Source organism: Nesoenas mayeri (assembly GCF_963082525.1).
Source record: "Nesoenas mayeri genome assembly, chromosome: 23".
Classification (NCBI taxonomy): Eukaryota; Metazoa; Chordata; class Aves; order Columbiformes; family Columbidae; genus Nesoenas; species Nesoenas mayeri.
In genome coordinates this window covers 6,414,602-6,428,879 of record NC_137574.1, presented here as the reverse complement: position 1 = coordinate 6,428,879, position 14,278 = coordinate 6,414,602, and the positions used below count along the sequence as shown (strand labels likewise).

The following is a 14,278-nucleotide window of genomic DNA, read 5'->3' as shown; positions in this document are numbered from 1 at the left end:
CCTGTATCCAGTGCAGTGCCTCAGGGGGCAGTGCTGGGGCCAGTACTTTTCACTATATTCATGACTGACTTGGAAACAGATTCTTCGTGGGGCTCTGGTGAGAACCATCCCTCAAGGAACATATTTTGGTGTTGGGGCAGGAGAGGAGCGTGGACGGGCAGCCCGGACCCCTGGGTCCTCTGCCCTGCTCAGGGAGGGGAGGTTGTTCCCTGTACGATGGGCTCAGCACTCCTGGGCTCACAGGAGATGTCACCACCTCCAGAAGCCATCGGCTGTTCCCAAGGCCACCAGTGCAGCAAGTCAACATTTATTTGATGCAACCAGTCTGTTACAGCCAGTAATCCTGTGTAAAATCGATGCAAAATTACCACTGTGCTTAATTACAATGTGCCACATTACAATCAGGCCTTGACAAATTTCTCTGTTTTCCCTGAGAAATCACATTTCTGGCACTTCTACCCCCACATCCCAGCTGCAGCGTTTGTTAACACCGGGCAGCTTTGCTCTCCCAACAGCACTTCCCGTCATTCACGCCCAAGCCAACACGTCACTGGAACCTGGCCACGCATTTTCAAACAATGTCCTTCTGGGGTCCAACTGATGCTGGGGTCGATTTTCTCCTGCAGAAATCCAGAAAATTCAGGCAATCCAAGGGAGGTTGGGATGGTTATTTGTTACCGGTCTCAGAGCTCTTGATGGTGACGTTGTTGCATTGCAGAGTAAAAGAAGAGAACTGGAAAAGGAGGTTGAGATTTTACAGGATGCAAAGGCCATCACACAAGAAGTAATTACTGTTCAAGCGGAGCGGTGCTATGAGCTGCAAGATAATGTAGACCGGCTGCTAGCATGTATTGCTAAGGAACAAAAGGAAAAATATGCCAAAAGTGAGTTCTTGTGTTCTCAGGTTTGTACTCTTACCACAAAACACTCTTGGAATCCCAAGGAACGGGATGGAAATATTTGGAGTGGATCCTCAGACTCCAATATTGAGTTTGAACTTGATCCTGACTTCAATGGCAGGGAGGTGGTGGGAGCACAACCCCCATACAAATGATGCTGCAGCAGGAACAAGCAGATGAGGGGGGCAGATCGCACAAACTCACTCTCCGAAGGAGTTAACGGCATTTTCAGAGATCTCTCAGCAGACGAGCGGGGAAGGAATTCCGGCACAGATTTTGCCAGCTTGGGATAGTGGAGCTGTGTCTATCCATTTATTGGCAGATGAACAAGATTTCTTAAGCCCTATAGCCTATGGTGATCAGATACAACAACAATATGCTCAGCTGCAAACTGTCAGAGGTCCGGACAGGCAAGATATTATTGCACCTACGCTATATCAATGTTTGTGTGCAGCCATTTCAACAGCATATGCTGAACCTGTTGAATCTGTGTTGTCCCGTGGAAACTGGTGCACAATGGAGGAAAGTATTGATTTAGTGCGGCAGATGGGGGTGGTGTATGCATTGATTATGGGATCCGATTCGGACAGGGTAGCAGTGACAAGTGCTACAGGTAATGCAGCACTCTGGCAAATGCCTTGAGGGGAACTGGGGCTGTAATTTCAGGACCCTCTGTTTGGGTGGTGGATAATGGAAATCCGGCAACACTGAGCAGAGTTACAGCACAGGTGATGAGAACACCAGTGCGGAATGACTTAGTACAAGCTGGTATCCTACGATCAGAAATAAGCGGGATCATACCATCACAAATTTTTTGCCGCTTGTAAAAGTTAATGCTTATGCAAAAAAGCCAACCAGCCCCAGCCCCCCCGCCCACACTGCACCCACCCTCCACCCCCTGCCACCTCAGTGCAAGACCAGTTTGCCTTTACCTGGCAACAAAAGCAATGTACTAGCCGAGTACTGTCTCAGAGATAAAAACACGGTCCCTCCGTTTGCCACCAGATGATAGTAGCTGATATAGCACTGTGGTCGGGTACTGTTACTGACTGCCATGAGATTGATGATCTGTTGATTGTGGCAGCGTCACAACAAGAAGCTGAAGCAGCTGCTGAATTTTTGAAGGTGCCTTTGCAGGACCAAGGCTGGGCAATTACTCTGACGAAAACGCAGGGCCCTTGTGCCACTGTACTACTTTTAGAAATAGTTCTGCATAGGCAGCTTAGAGAAACACCAGATTAAGTACAGCACACAGTGCAGCAGTTTTCTGCACCAGCTCCAAAAAAACAATTACATGCCTTTTTAGGACTTTTAGGGCATTGGAGCATTTTCATGCCTGGCTGAATAACTTGTGTAATTCCTTGGCAAGATGAAAGGGACACCTGATTATTGCAGAAATATGTTTTTTCCTTTTTCTGTATGTTTACTGTGTGCCCCTGTAAATTGCTCTGTGCTACACCTCACAAGCACAAATGAACAACTCTGGCTTCGCTGGCCCCAGCAGAAGCAAGTCACCTGAGCGAGGGGCTGGAACGTATGGGGATATAGCGAAAGATTTGGCGAGGTGATGAGTTAAATGTAAATACACTCCAGTGACTTGCGCCTGCCTGTAGAAAGGGATCGCACAGACATTTTTAGAGGCAGCGTGTGACACTGGCTCATTTAAAACATCTCCATCTACACACACACACTCACCCGTCCTGCGCGGCATTCGGAACCTCCTCATCCACCACAGCTCAGGCGGGAACAGAACGAATCCTCCTGCTTTCCCCACACCGAGAGCAGCCAGTTTTCCCTGCAAGCACAACAGCAGCTCGTGCGCTGCATCTCCCAACCACGCTCGTTACCGCAGAGGCTTCGGCAGCGCTAACCAGGACAGTCTGTACTTGTGCAAGTGATGAGCTCGGTCTCAGCACAAGGGCCGGGACGGCTGCAGCACACAGGGAGAGCGTTGCAGCTGTTTCTCCTGGAAGGCGGGGCTGCAGGAAAGGAAATAAATTAGTTTTTCAGGAACAAGAAGAACACATTCAAATCACAAGGGAAAATCTGGAGCAAAACACTAAAACCCCAGGTCTTGCAGGGAGCTGGAAAAAACACCTAAAACCTGTCCCCGGACCCTTCCCTTTTCTGTCTCGCAGACAATATCCTCACTCATCGACAAGGGCACGTGAACACTCCAGGAGACTGTCTGTGTGCTGCGGGTAAACACAAACACCACCTTTTCAGCTGGTCCATATATCCCCAGATAGAAGCAAAGGAACTCAAACGCTGTCGCCTGCCAAGAGCTTTGTCACCTCAGAAATTACCTGCAGGGCCCGCTGGACAACTGCAGAGCGGGCGACTCACACACCCTGGGCCACAACCTCGGCTGCCTGGAACGGTCACGGCTCTCTCAGAAATCTGGGCAGGAGTCAAAACCATTCTGGTTCGAGAGCAAGACCGGCTCGAGCTCAAGTTTCCTTTCACATTCTGACACCTGGAAGCTCAATCATAAAGGCTCCACGGGTCCACACCAACGGAGCTCTCCCAACAGGCACTTCCAGTCATTCACGCCCAGGCCAACACGTCACTGGAACCTGGCCACGCATTTTCAAACAATGTCCTTCTGGGGTCCAACTGATACTGGGGTCCATGTCCTCCTGCAGAAACCCACAAAAATCCAGCAATACAAGACGTGCTCCTCTCTGCTCCAACAGCTCTCAAACTCCCACACTTGAGCTTTCATGGCATTGCAGAAATAACAGAACAAACCCCAACGCAAAAGATTCAAGCAGAGCACGCTCCTTAAAAAGCAAATCCCAACACGAGTGCTCATTGCAATCAAAGGAAGCTGGGACACCGCCCTTCAAACGCTCTGGCTGTGCAGCCTGGACAAGACGGTGTCTGCGGTTCAGCAACATCCACGCTCGTCACAACCGGCTGGTGCCGTCACCCCCAAATCTCGGCAGCAGCGATTGTTAACACCGGTTAACAGCTTTGGGTACCCAGAGCTGCCTTCAGCTCACGTGAAAGCGTCTCCTCGTAACGCCCAGTGTGAGCCCAAGAAGGACGCCTCCCTAACGCACACACTGAGGAACCTCAAACAGTGGCCCCTTCTCCATGGGCTGCGTTACAACCTGTGACAGAAAGGGGATTCCACAGCCTGGAAAAGCTCCACAAGGAACGGGAGCCTCCTGGGTCTCAGAGTAATTCTAGAGCTCAAGTGGTGACAGACATCAGCTCCAGCTCAGATAATACATGCCAACACCCATCACTGACCCAAGAAGGCAGCTCCTCCCGTCCTGACCGAGGGCTTCAAATCCAACACACTTTGTCCCTCCAACAGGATGCAGCTTATTTCTCTTTCTCCAGATGAACTAGAGATACGTGAAAAATTCTCTGTCCCAGCATTGAAAAAAAACCCCAGCCCGAAGATCCCGACGCTCCTTAAAGACACAGCATGATGCTAATGGAATATTCTCACTGACCAGTCTGGGCGTCAGTCAAGCTCTGCCCCATCCACCCCCCTTCCCAGCTCCTCACACCCGCGGGCAGAGCTCAGACCTTGGCTCTCAGACACCAACAACTAAAAACTTTAACTCTGCCCGGGTGTTCCTCTTGTTCTCAAACTGAATCCGAACAATGACTGTGCCAGCTATGAAAAAGAAAGGCTTCTAACTGCGTGGAGAAAATTGACTCACTTTCCAGGCGTCTCATCTGCACAAACCAGATTCTAAAGGCGGATGCGCTTTGCCGGGCACAAACCAGCCACGTAGTCAAAGCATGAAAACTCTGCCCCACTGCTGCCACGGCTGTTACCTGAAAACGATTCACCTGTGCTGCTGGTGCTCAAGGGGGACAGAACACAGAACAGCATCCACCACCTCTGACTATTTCTTGGAGCTTAATCCAGCAACAATCACAATTTCCAGCTGCCCAGTGCTTTACATGGAAATGCAAATGCAACAGGCAGTGCTAGAATCTGGATCACAGACATTCTGGGGTTCTTTGAGCTTGCTTTCACAAGCAGAGCAGAATTGGCTCCAACTGAAGTGGTATCTGCCCTGTTCAGCTAAACATCTAGTTTGAGTTAACCAGGGGCACAGGAATTCCTTTGACTCGCTTTCTGCAGAGCAGAGAGACTCAAATGAAATGACCTGTGAAAACAGCCTTGAAAAGCTTCCAAGACCAGTGTGTGCCTGGAGCCCCCGTGCTCTGCCTTGGCCTACACCACGTCAGTCTCTGGATGAGGAGGAAAACCTTCTGACCTTTTGCATACAGCCCAAACAAAATAACAACTACCTGAGACACTTGGACCAAGACTCAACATCAAAAATGAATGCTTCCTGCAGGGTAAAAGTGCACAGGAATTAAAGACTGGCTAAACAGACCCATGATTCTCCGAAATAAACAACCCCCAAGGCTCGACAAGCCAGGGTTACTGCTCTAAATCCAAGCGCAGCTGCACCGACCTGAGTCAACACGGACACAGTCGCCTCCCTTGTCCCACACGAAGCTGCACAGGCCACGTGCTGCTCCAACAGGAACGTGCTGGGGACACCCGGCTTTCCCACGGCGGCCTCTGCGCTGCCCCCTGCACAGAGCACCAACAGGCCGGCAGTTATGGGCTCAGCTCCGGCGGTTCCCGGGACTAGGGGTCACTCGGATACTCGGCAGCACCAACTGGCTGAAAACTCTCCAGAAATGGAAATTTCACTCAGCGGAAGGCCGTGCTCACTGCTGGAAAACTCTGGGGAGCAATAAGCTACGCTGCTTGCTAAAGTCTTCCCACAACAGTAAAGCTCCAAGTCGAACCACAGCCCTGGGCCAGGTCGCATTCTCCCAAGGAGCCTCAGCACCAAGAGCCCAGCTGTGCCCAGAGCCTCGGCTGACACAGGGATCGCACAGACACTCTTACAGGCAGCGTGTGACACTGGCTCATTTAAAACATCTCCATCTACACACACACTCACCCGTCCTGCGCGGCATTCGGAACCTCCTCATCCACCACAGCTCAGGCGGGAACAGAACAAATCCTCCTGCTTTCCCCACACCGAGAGCAGCCAGTTTTCCCTGCAAGCACAACAGCAGCTCGTGCGCTGCATCTCCCAACCACGCTCGTTACCGCAGAGGCTTCGGCAGCGCTAACCAGGACAGTCTGTACTTGCGCAAGTGATGAGCTCGGTCTCAGCACAAGGGCCGGGACGGCTGCAGCACACAGGGAGAGCGTTGTAGCTGTTTCTCCTGGAAGGCAGAGCTGCAGGAAAGGAAATAAATTAGTTTTTCAGGAACAAGAAGAACACATTCAAATCACCAGGGAAAATCTGGAGGAAAACACTAAAACCCCAGGTTTAGCAGGGAGCTGGAAAAAACACCTAAAACCTGTCCCCGGACCCTTCTCTTTTCTGTCTCACAGACAATTTCTTCACTCATCGACAAGAGCACGTGAACACTCCAGGGGTCTGTCTGTGTGCTGCGGGTAAACACAAACACCACCTTTTCAGCTGGTCCATATATCCCCAGATAGAAGCAAAGGAACTCAAACGCTGTCGCCTGCCAAGAGCTTTGTCACCTCAGAAATTACCTGCAGGGCCCGCTGGACAACTGCAGAGCGGGCGACTCACACACCCTGGGCCACAACCTCGGCTGCCTGGAACGGTCACGGCTCTCTCAGAAATCTGGGCAGGAGTCAAAACCATTCTGGTTCGAGAGCAAGACTGGCTCAAGTTCAAGTTTCCATTCGCATTCTGACACCTGGAAGCTCAATCATAAAGGCTCCACGGGTCCACACCAACAGAGCTCTCCCAACAGGCACTTCCAGTCATTCACGCCCAGGCCAACACGTCACTGGAACCTGGCCACACATTTTCAAACAATGTCCTTCTGGGGTCCAACTGATACTGGGGTCCATGTCCTCCTGCAGAAACCCACAAAAATCCAGCAATACAAGACGTGCTCCTCTCTGCTCCAACAGCTCTCAACCTCCCGCACTTGAGCTTTCATGGCATTGCAGAAATAACAGAACAAACCCCAACGCAAAAGATTCAAGCAGAGCACGCTCCTTAAAAAGCAAATCCCAACACGAGTGCTCATTGCAATCAAAGGAAGCTGGGACACCGCCCTTCAAACGCTCTGGCTGTGCAGCCTGGACGAGACGGTGTCTGCGGTTCAGCAACATCCACGCTCGTCACGACCGGCTGGTGCCGTCACCCCCAAATCTCGGCAGCAGCGATTGTTAACACCGGTTAACAGCTTTGGGTACCCAGAGCTGCCTTCAGCTCACGTCAAAGCGTCTCCTCGTAACGCCCAGTGTGAGCCCAAGAACGACACCTCCCTAACACACACACTGAGGAACCTCAAACAGTGCCCCCTTCTCCATGGGCTGCGTTACAACCTGTGACAGAAAGGGGATTCCACAGCCTGGAAAAGCTCCACAAGGAACGGGAGCCTCCTGGGTCTCAGAGTAATTCTAGAGCTCAAGTGGTGACAGACATCAGCTCCAGCTCAGATAATACATGCCAACACCCATCACTGACCCAAGAAGGCAGCTCCTCCCGTCCTGACCGAGGGCTTCAAATCCAACACGCTTTGTCCCTCCAACAGGACACAGCTTATTGATTTCTAACACCATTCATCTCTGTCTTCCTCGAGATGAACTAGACACGCATTATACAAGCAACCAAGTCTCTTCCTGGAAGCAGCGGGGCCTTTTGCCTTCTCTTTTCCACCCCACTTTGCAGGAGAAGGAAAACAAACGGCAGTAGAGATGCTGAGAAATTCAACCACCAAATGGAGAGGGAACCTTTGAGAGCGGGAAAACTTACCCGTACAATGGAGAGAGCTACGCTGAATGAATAACACTGAAAACGAATCCTTCTTGTCAGGGTAAGAGTGCACAGCAATTAAAGACCTGCTAAACAGACCCATGATTCTCAGAAATAAACAACCCCCAAGGCTCGACAAGCCAGGGTTACTGCTCTAAATCCAAGCGCAGCTGCACCGACCTGAGTCAACACGGACACAGTCGCCTCCCTTGTCCCACACGAAGCTGCACAGGCCACGTGCTGCTCCAACAGGAACGTGCTGGGGACACCCGGGTTTCCCACGGCGGCCTCTGCGCTGCCCCCTGCACGGAGCACCAACAGGCCGGCAGTTGTGGGCTCAGCTCCGGCGGCTCCCGGGACCGGGGTCTCCAAGGGCCCGTTCGCACACGGACCTTTGTGCGCGCGCCCCGACCGCGGGCGCTTCTCCCGCCCCCATCTCGACCCGCCGCTCGCCCCCGGACCCGCCGCTCGCGCCCCTGGACCCGCCGCTCGCCCCCCCGGACCCGCCGCTCGCCCCCCCGGACCCGCCGCTCGCCCCCCGGACCCGCTCAGGAGCCTCCGCTCGGCCCAGCGCTGCAGCCGGAAATGGCGTCACCGGGACGGGCGAGGCGAGCCGCGCTGCCGGCAGGACCCCGCCAGAGCTGTCCGATCATTCGCCTGACCCGCCACATGTTTATACGGAATCTGGTTGCTCTGAACCATTATTAAAATACAAAAGTCCCCGGCAGCCGTGCCGGCATGGCGGCTCAGTGCAGTGGAAACTCTCTGAGCTGCAGATCAGCCTCGGCTCTCAAACAAACTCCTCGCTGCCCGCTCCGCAGCCGCGGAACCCGCAGCACGGAGCGGCCGCACGTCCCGCGGGCGGACACGGTGTCCGCGGCCGCTCGGCACCGCACCCGCTGGGGCAGCAGCGCTGAGGGCCTGTGGGTTCCGAACCGGAGCGTCCTGTCCTGTCACAGCGGAAAAGTCTCGGCTGCTGAGAACAGGCTCCGTTTTGCAGTCGCTGAAGAGAAGTTTCCGCTCCCTGGAATCTCAGAACAGCAGCAGCTGTAACGAACTGACAGACCGTGGGCCGCCTGCACTTCTCAGTGTCTGTGCTGATCGCTTTATCCGGTCGTTATTGTGAAAAATGCAGTTGTGACTCGTGCTGAGATGTTTAATGTTTACAGGTATAACCAAATGAGGCACGGACTCTGAACTTGGAAAAGGGAAAGGTGGTTAAGTTCTATGTAAAAGTTATGAAACTTGTTTAGGAAGTTATATTGATAGAGGGAACTAACATTTTAAGGGTTAAGCAACTATATAATAAGGGCCTACTAACAAGCTAACATTTTAAACCACATTATTAATATCTAGTTTAGAGCTGTATGGAACTAATTGTGCTAAAAAAAGCAGGACTTCATTAAATGCCGAGATAAGAAGTTCTACAGCACCAGCTGCAACAAGACAGCCAAGATTTACAGCAAAAAGGGGGCGCCAGTCTGGTTGCTGTCGGTTTGGCAGCTCGGGTTCCAGCCAGTTCCTCCTAAAGAGCCAAAGGTACAAAGTCCACTGTGACGAAGCTGAAGGAGCTTCATCCAAAGACCCCTAAAGACCCTTCCTCAAATTCACCAAGTGACACTGCGCAGGCCAACAGGGGAAGGTCAAGGAGGGGAATATGTAAATGGTTATCTGAGACTCATTTTAATAAAAAGCGGGAAAGGTCATGAATATGTAGAGGCGTTTCTGGGGTCATTATGAATATGTAATACCATACTGTATTTAAGCACGCTTCTTATTGTTAAAAGTATGCGTGTTGGGCGGAGTGAATCCCCCGCGCACGTTTTTACGGAACACAAGGAAATGGATTAAACGTTGTTTATCCATAGAAAAAGCGTAAGTTATTTATTTCATTCTTAATGCCAGAAAGAGGTGGAAAGATAAAGACGACAGGTTGTGCTGCACAGAATTACATCATTTTTGCCAAATAAGGAACTGAAATAAATAACTTACGCTTCTTCTATGGATAAACAACATTTAATCCAATTCCTTAATTGCATTTCTTAAACACGTGTTCATTAGAGCATAAGCAAAACAGCGCTGGGTACGCGGGGGATTCGCTCCGCCCAACGCGCACACCTTTTAACAAAAGAGGTGTGCTTAAATACAGTAAGGTGTTACATATCCATAATGACTCCAGGAACGCCTCTACATATGGTGAAGCACGTGAAGCATCTAACCTCAAAACTTAACTGTACCGCTAAGACAACTCCGGAACCCCTAACACTAACCCTAATCCAACCGTTGCCCTAAACCAAATCCTAAAACTTAAGCCTAAATGTAAACCTAAATACCCAATCCTAAATCTAATCCTAAAATTTAAGGCAAAGCCCTAACTCTAACCCTAAGACCCCTTCCTTACTGGGCGAATGATGGGCATGGTGTTATGAGGTAATTTGTGTCTCAGAAACTCCTAATCCAGGAAAAAGCCTGTGGCTGTGAAGGGGACCATGGGGTCAGTTCTGACTCTGGAGGTGACAGACCAGCAGCAGGGACATGGCTGGGAAAGAACCTCTGCACTAGGACAGGCCCTGTCCACGAAGAGGACTTGGAGATGGGTTGTCGTGTCCATTCTGCCTGAGTACGTGACAGGACAGCAGCTGGTATATGGTCATGTCTGCCAGAGAAGCTGAAAGGCACTCATGGGTTTTACAAGATCACGCTGAGGTTGCTTCTGTGTGGTGAGGTGAAAGACCACAAGAAGCCTGACAGGTTGGGCTCCCTGCTTGAAGGGCAGTTTCTGAGATAGTCGAGCTTTCCATGGTAGTGGGAAAATGCGGGAGAGGGAGAAAAAAAGGCAAGAAGAGCAACTTGGAAGATAGAGACTGAGTATCAGGAGGAAGGAATGTCACTGGAAGGGCAGTGCTGTGGTGCAAGAGGTCGCCCAGAGGTAGTCTGGATCAGCCCATGGTTGTGTTCCAAAGAACAGCCAGTGAGGGTGCAGACACATCAGTGAAGGTGCAGAAATGCCGGGGTGAGAGCAGGTGGGGAAGCGAGATGGGCGTCTATAGCCTGCAGGGAAAGAGGGGAAGGTGTAGGACTGTGTGGAGCAGCCGGTGGTGGAGATGGCAAAGGGCGCTGGCGAGGCTGGGAGGCACCAATAGAACCCAGGTCTTTGTCCCCTTGGCCTTGGCAGTTGTCTCTGCCACTGAGGCCAATGAGAAAACATGTTGTCCTCATGGCACTGGGGCCTCGTTGCCTCCTTGCAGCCCCATGGGGAAGCTGGAAGTTGTTGTTTCAGTGTTGTCCTTTTCTCGGAGAGCCCTGAGCCGTGTGTGAGGGACAGGATCCCCCTTCCCATTGCCTGGAGCTCATGGGTCTCCTTTCTGCTTCAGAAAGCAAACCAAGGAGTTTCTCAGCATCAGAGCCACCTGCACAGGGCCTTGGCCCACCTGTCATCAGAGCGTCCAGCGAATCCCTGGGGAGCCTTTGTCAGTAACAGGCCTCAGTGGGGCCCATTAATGCTTCAAGGAGCTTTGAAGTTTTGTTTCTGACTTGGCCTCCTTGAGAGCTTTGTTTGTTCTCAGTACCTGAGGCTCATGGACTCAGCATCAAATGCAGCATGAGCTCACTAAAATGCCCCAAGCTCTCACAAGCCATGTCTCTTGCATAATTTTCTTCAAGCTCTACAAAGCTTGTAGAGTTAATTAGAGAGGTTTCAGGAGAGCAGATAAAGAGGACATTTTGAAGGAGCACTTTGAAGATGTGATAGAAGGATTCCCCCATGGATACCGATGCAGAGTGTCTCCTGAGGAGGTGTGGACAGACAGGAAAAGCAGATTCAACTCCAGCAGATCCCCACCACAGATGACCTGTGTCTATCAGTGCCAGCCCCTCTCCTCAGACCAGAACAAGAGTCCTGCTCCAGCAACAGAGCAGCCTGACCCCAATGAGTGTCTGCAGAAAGAGGTTTCTCTTCCTCCTGGATTCCTCCCTGAAGAGCGGGAGGAATCTACAATAGCTAAAACAGCTACAACAGCTAAAATAGCAACAATAGCAACAACAGGAACAATAGCAACAACAGGAACAATAGCTATAATAGCTAAAATAGCAACAATAGCATCAACAGCAACGATAGCTACAATAGCAACAATAATAACAATAGCTACAACAGCAAGAATAGCTACAATAGCAACAATAGCTACAACAGCAACAATTAGAACAATAGCTACAATAGCTACAACATCAACAATAGCTACAATAACAACAATAGCTACAATAGCTACAATAGCTATAACAGCAACAACAGCTACAATAGCAACAATAGCAACAACAGCTACAACAGCAACAATAGCAACAACAGCAACAATAGCAACAATAGCTACAATAGCTACAATAGCCACTATAGCTACAATAGCAACAACAGCAAAAATAGCTACAATAACAACAATAGCAACAATAGCTAAAACAGCAACAATAGCAACAACAGGAACAATAGCTACAATAGCAACAATAGCAACAATAGCTACAATAGCTACAACAGCTACAATAGCAACAACAGCAATAATAGCAACAATAGCAACAATAGCTACAACAGCAACAATTAGAACAATAGCTACAATAGCTACAACATCAACAATAGCTACAATAACAACAATAGCTACAATAGCTACAATAGCTATAACAGCAACAACAGCTACAATAGCAACAATAGCAACAACAGGAACAATAGCTATGATAGCAACAATAGCAAAACCAGCAACAATAGCTACAATAGCTACAATAGCAACAATAGCTACAATAGCCACAATACCTACAATAGCTACAATAGCAACAACAGCAACAACAGCAACAACAGCAACAATAGCAACAATAGCTACAACAGCAACAATAGCAACAACAGCAACAATAGCAAAACCAGCAACAATAGCTACAATAGCTACAGTAGCTACAACAGCAACAACAGCAACAACAGCAACAATAGCTACAATAGCCACAATACCTACAATAGCTACAATAGCAACAACAGGAACAACTGCTACAATAGCAAAAAAAGCAACAACAGCAACAATAGCAACAACAGCTACAATAGCTACAATAGCAACAATAGCAGCTATAACTACAATAGCTACAATAGCAACAATAGCAATAACAGCAACAATAGCAACAACAGCAACAATAGCTACAATAGCTACAATAGCAACAATAGCTACAATAGCTACAATAGCTAAAATAGCCACAATAGCTACAATAGTTACAATAGGAACAATAGCAACAACAGCAATAATAGCTTCAACAGCTACAATAAATGTAATATAATAATGATAATAAATAAAATAATTATAGTAATAGTAATTATAATAATGATGATGGCAGTAGTAAGAGTAGTAATTGCAAAAAATGGTAATAATAATAACAGCAGATATAAACCAAGTCACGCATAATGCAATTGCTCACAACCCATGTTGTCATGTTCTCTTGATTTATGTGAATAGTTTTAGGCAGCCACTTATGAAAACAAATTTTCTGCTGTATTTAGAGTGTAACATTCTGTCTATGTACTTCTGTTTCACTGGCGTTTCTCCATCCTCTCCCTTTTCTGTCTTCAAAGAGCTCTCCAAGGGAAGATTCCTTGCATCATAGATTCACTCAGATTGGAAGACACCTGAATGTCATCCTGACTGTGCTGCTTGAGGCAGGTGAACTCGATGGGGTAGCTCAAGGGCTCCCCGCAGTTTGCCTTTATCCACAAAGGACCATAAGGTGAGCTCTAAACCATCATACAGGCAGATAATGAAGATGTTCACAGGTGTTGGCTCAAGTGCTGGTCACTGAGGGATGCCATCAGTGACTGGCTGCCAGGAGGAGTCCATTCCACTGATGGCATCTGGGCCTGACCATCCAGCCAAACTGCCACACTTGTTGTCATCTCTATTTTCCATCCAGATATCACCAATATGACTGTGGTAGAACATGTCAAAGGCCTTGTTAAAGTCCAGGTACACAACATTCCCTGCTTTCCCCTCCCATGCAGGTTCTGCACTCTTTTTTGTTTCCTTCAAGTGCCTGGAGATGTCTGGAAAGCATTTGCCCCATCACTTGCCCAGGGACTGAGGTGAAGCTGCCCAGCCTGTAATTCTACCAATCATCTTCCTTTTTAACCTACTTGAAGACAATTTTGATATTTTATTTCTCAGAGGACCATGGAACCTCCCTGATAGCCACAACTTTTCTGAGGTGTTTGAGAGACAGAGACACCAGCCAGCTCCACCAGCAACTCTCTGCCCCTTCCCACACCAAAGGCTCTCTCTATATCCTGTCCTTCCAGGTGAGTTTCTGGGACACAGCAAATGCTGTCCAAGTCCTCTGGGCCTGTTCAGAAGGCAACGGGAGGTCAGCAACTCTGATGGTCTCTGTGTGAACATCAAAGCTTTCTTAAAATTCTTTCTCAGTGCTCCACTTCTGCTCAACCTTCCTGGTTCTTGGGCTGCAGGTTGAGCAGGGATGTGAGGATGGTGTAGGAAAAAGGCTTTGTCAAACTGTCTCAGGAGTGCTGTTCTGGCATCATGCAGTCAAGCGTGAGGGTGCTGTAGAAAA

General features: G+C 49.4%; 2 long non-coding RNA genes across 9 annotated transcripts; one reads left to right on the top strand and one right to left on the bottom strand.

Moving 5' to 3' along the window:
* Positions 1–299: 299 nt before the first annotated feature.
* On the bottom strand, positions 300–8,179 carry LOC308049081. Of its 8 annotated transcripts, none has more exons than XR_013923229.1 (6): positions 5,852–8,179; positions 5,351–5,628; positions 3,206–3,538; positions 2,595–2,878; positions 919–1,249; positions 300–817 (listed from the first exon to the last, which is right to left on the bottom strand). It is a non-coding gene; the product is annotated as an uncharacterized lncRNA (long non-coding RNA). The 8 variants fall into 8 exon arrangements; XR_013923230.1 differs by having other exon boundaries at positions 300–733; XR_013923231.1 differs by having other exon boundaries at positions 300–854; positions 1,104–1,249.
* A 183-nt stretch (positions 8,180–8,362) lies between these two features.
* LOC308048843 lies at positions 8,363–13,987 on the top strand. The gene is made up of 3 exons (XR_013923195.1): positions 8,363–8,871; positions 13,293–13,444; positions 13,879–13,987. It is a non-coding gene; the product is annotated as an uncharacterized lncRNA (long non-coding RNA).
* The last annotated feature ends 291 nt before the right edge of the window (positions 13,988–14,278 follow it).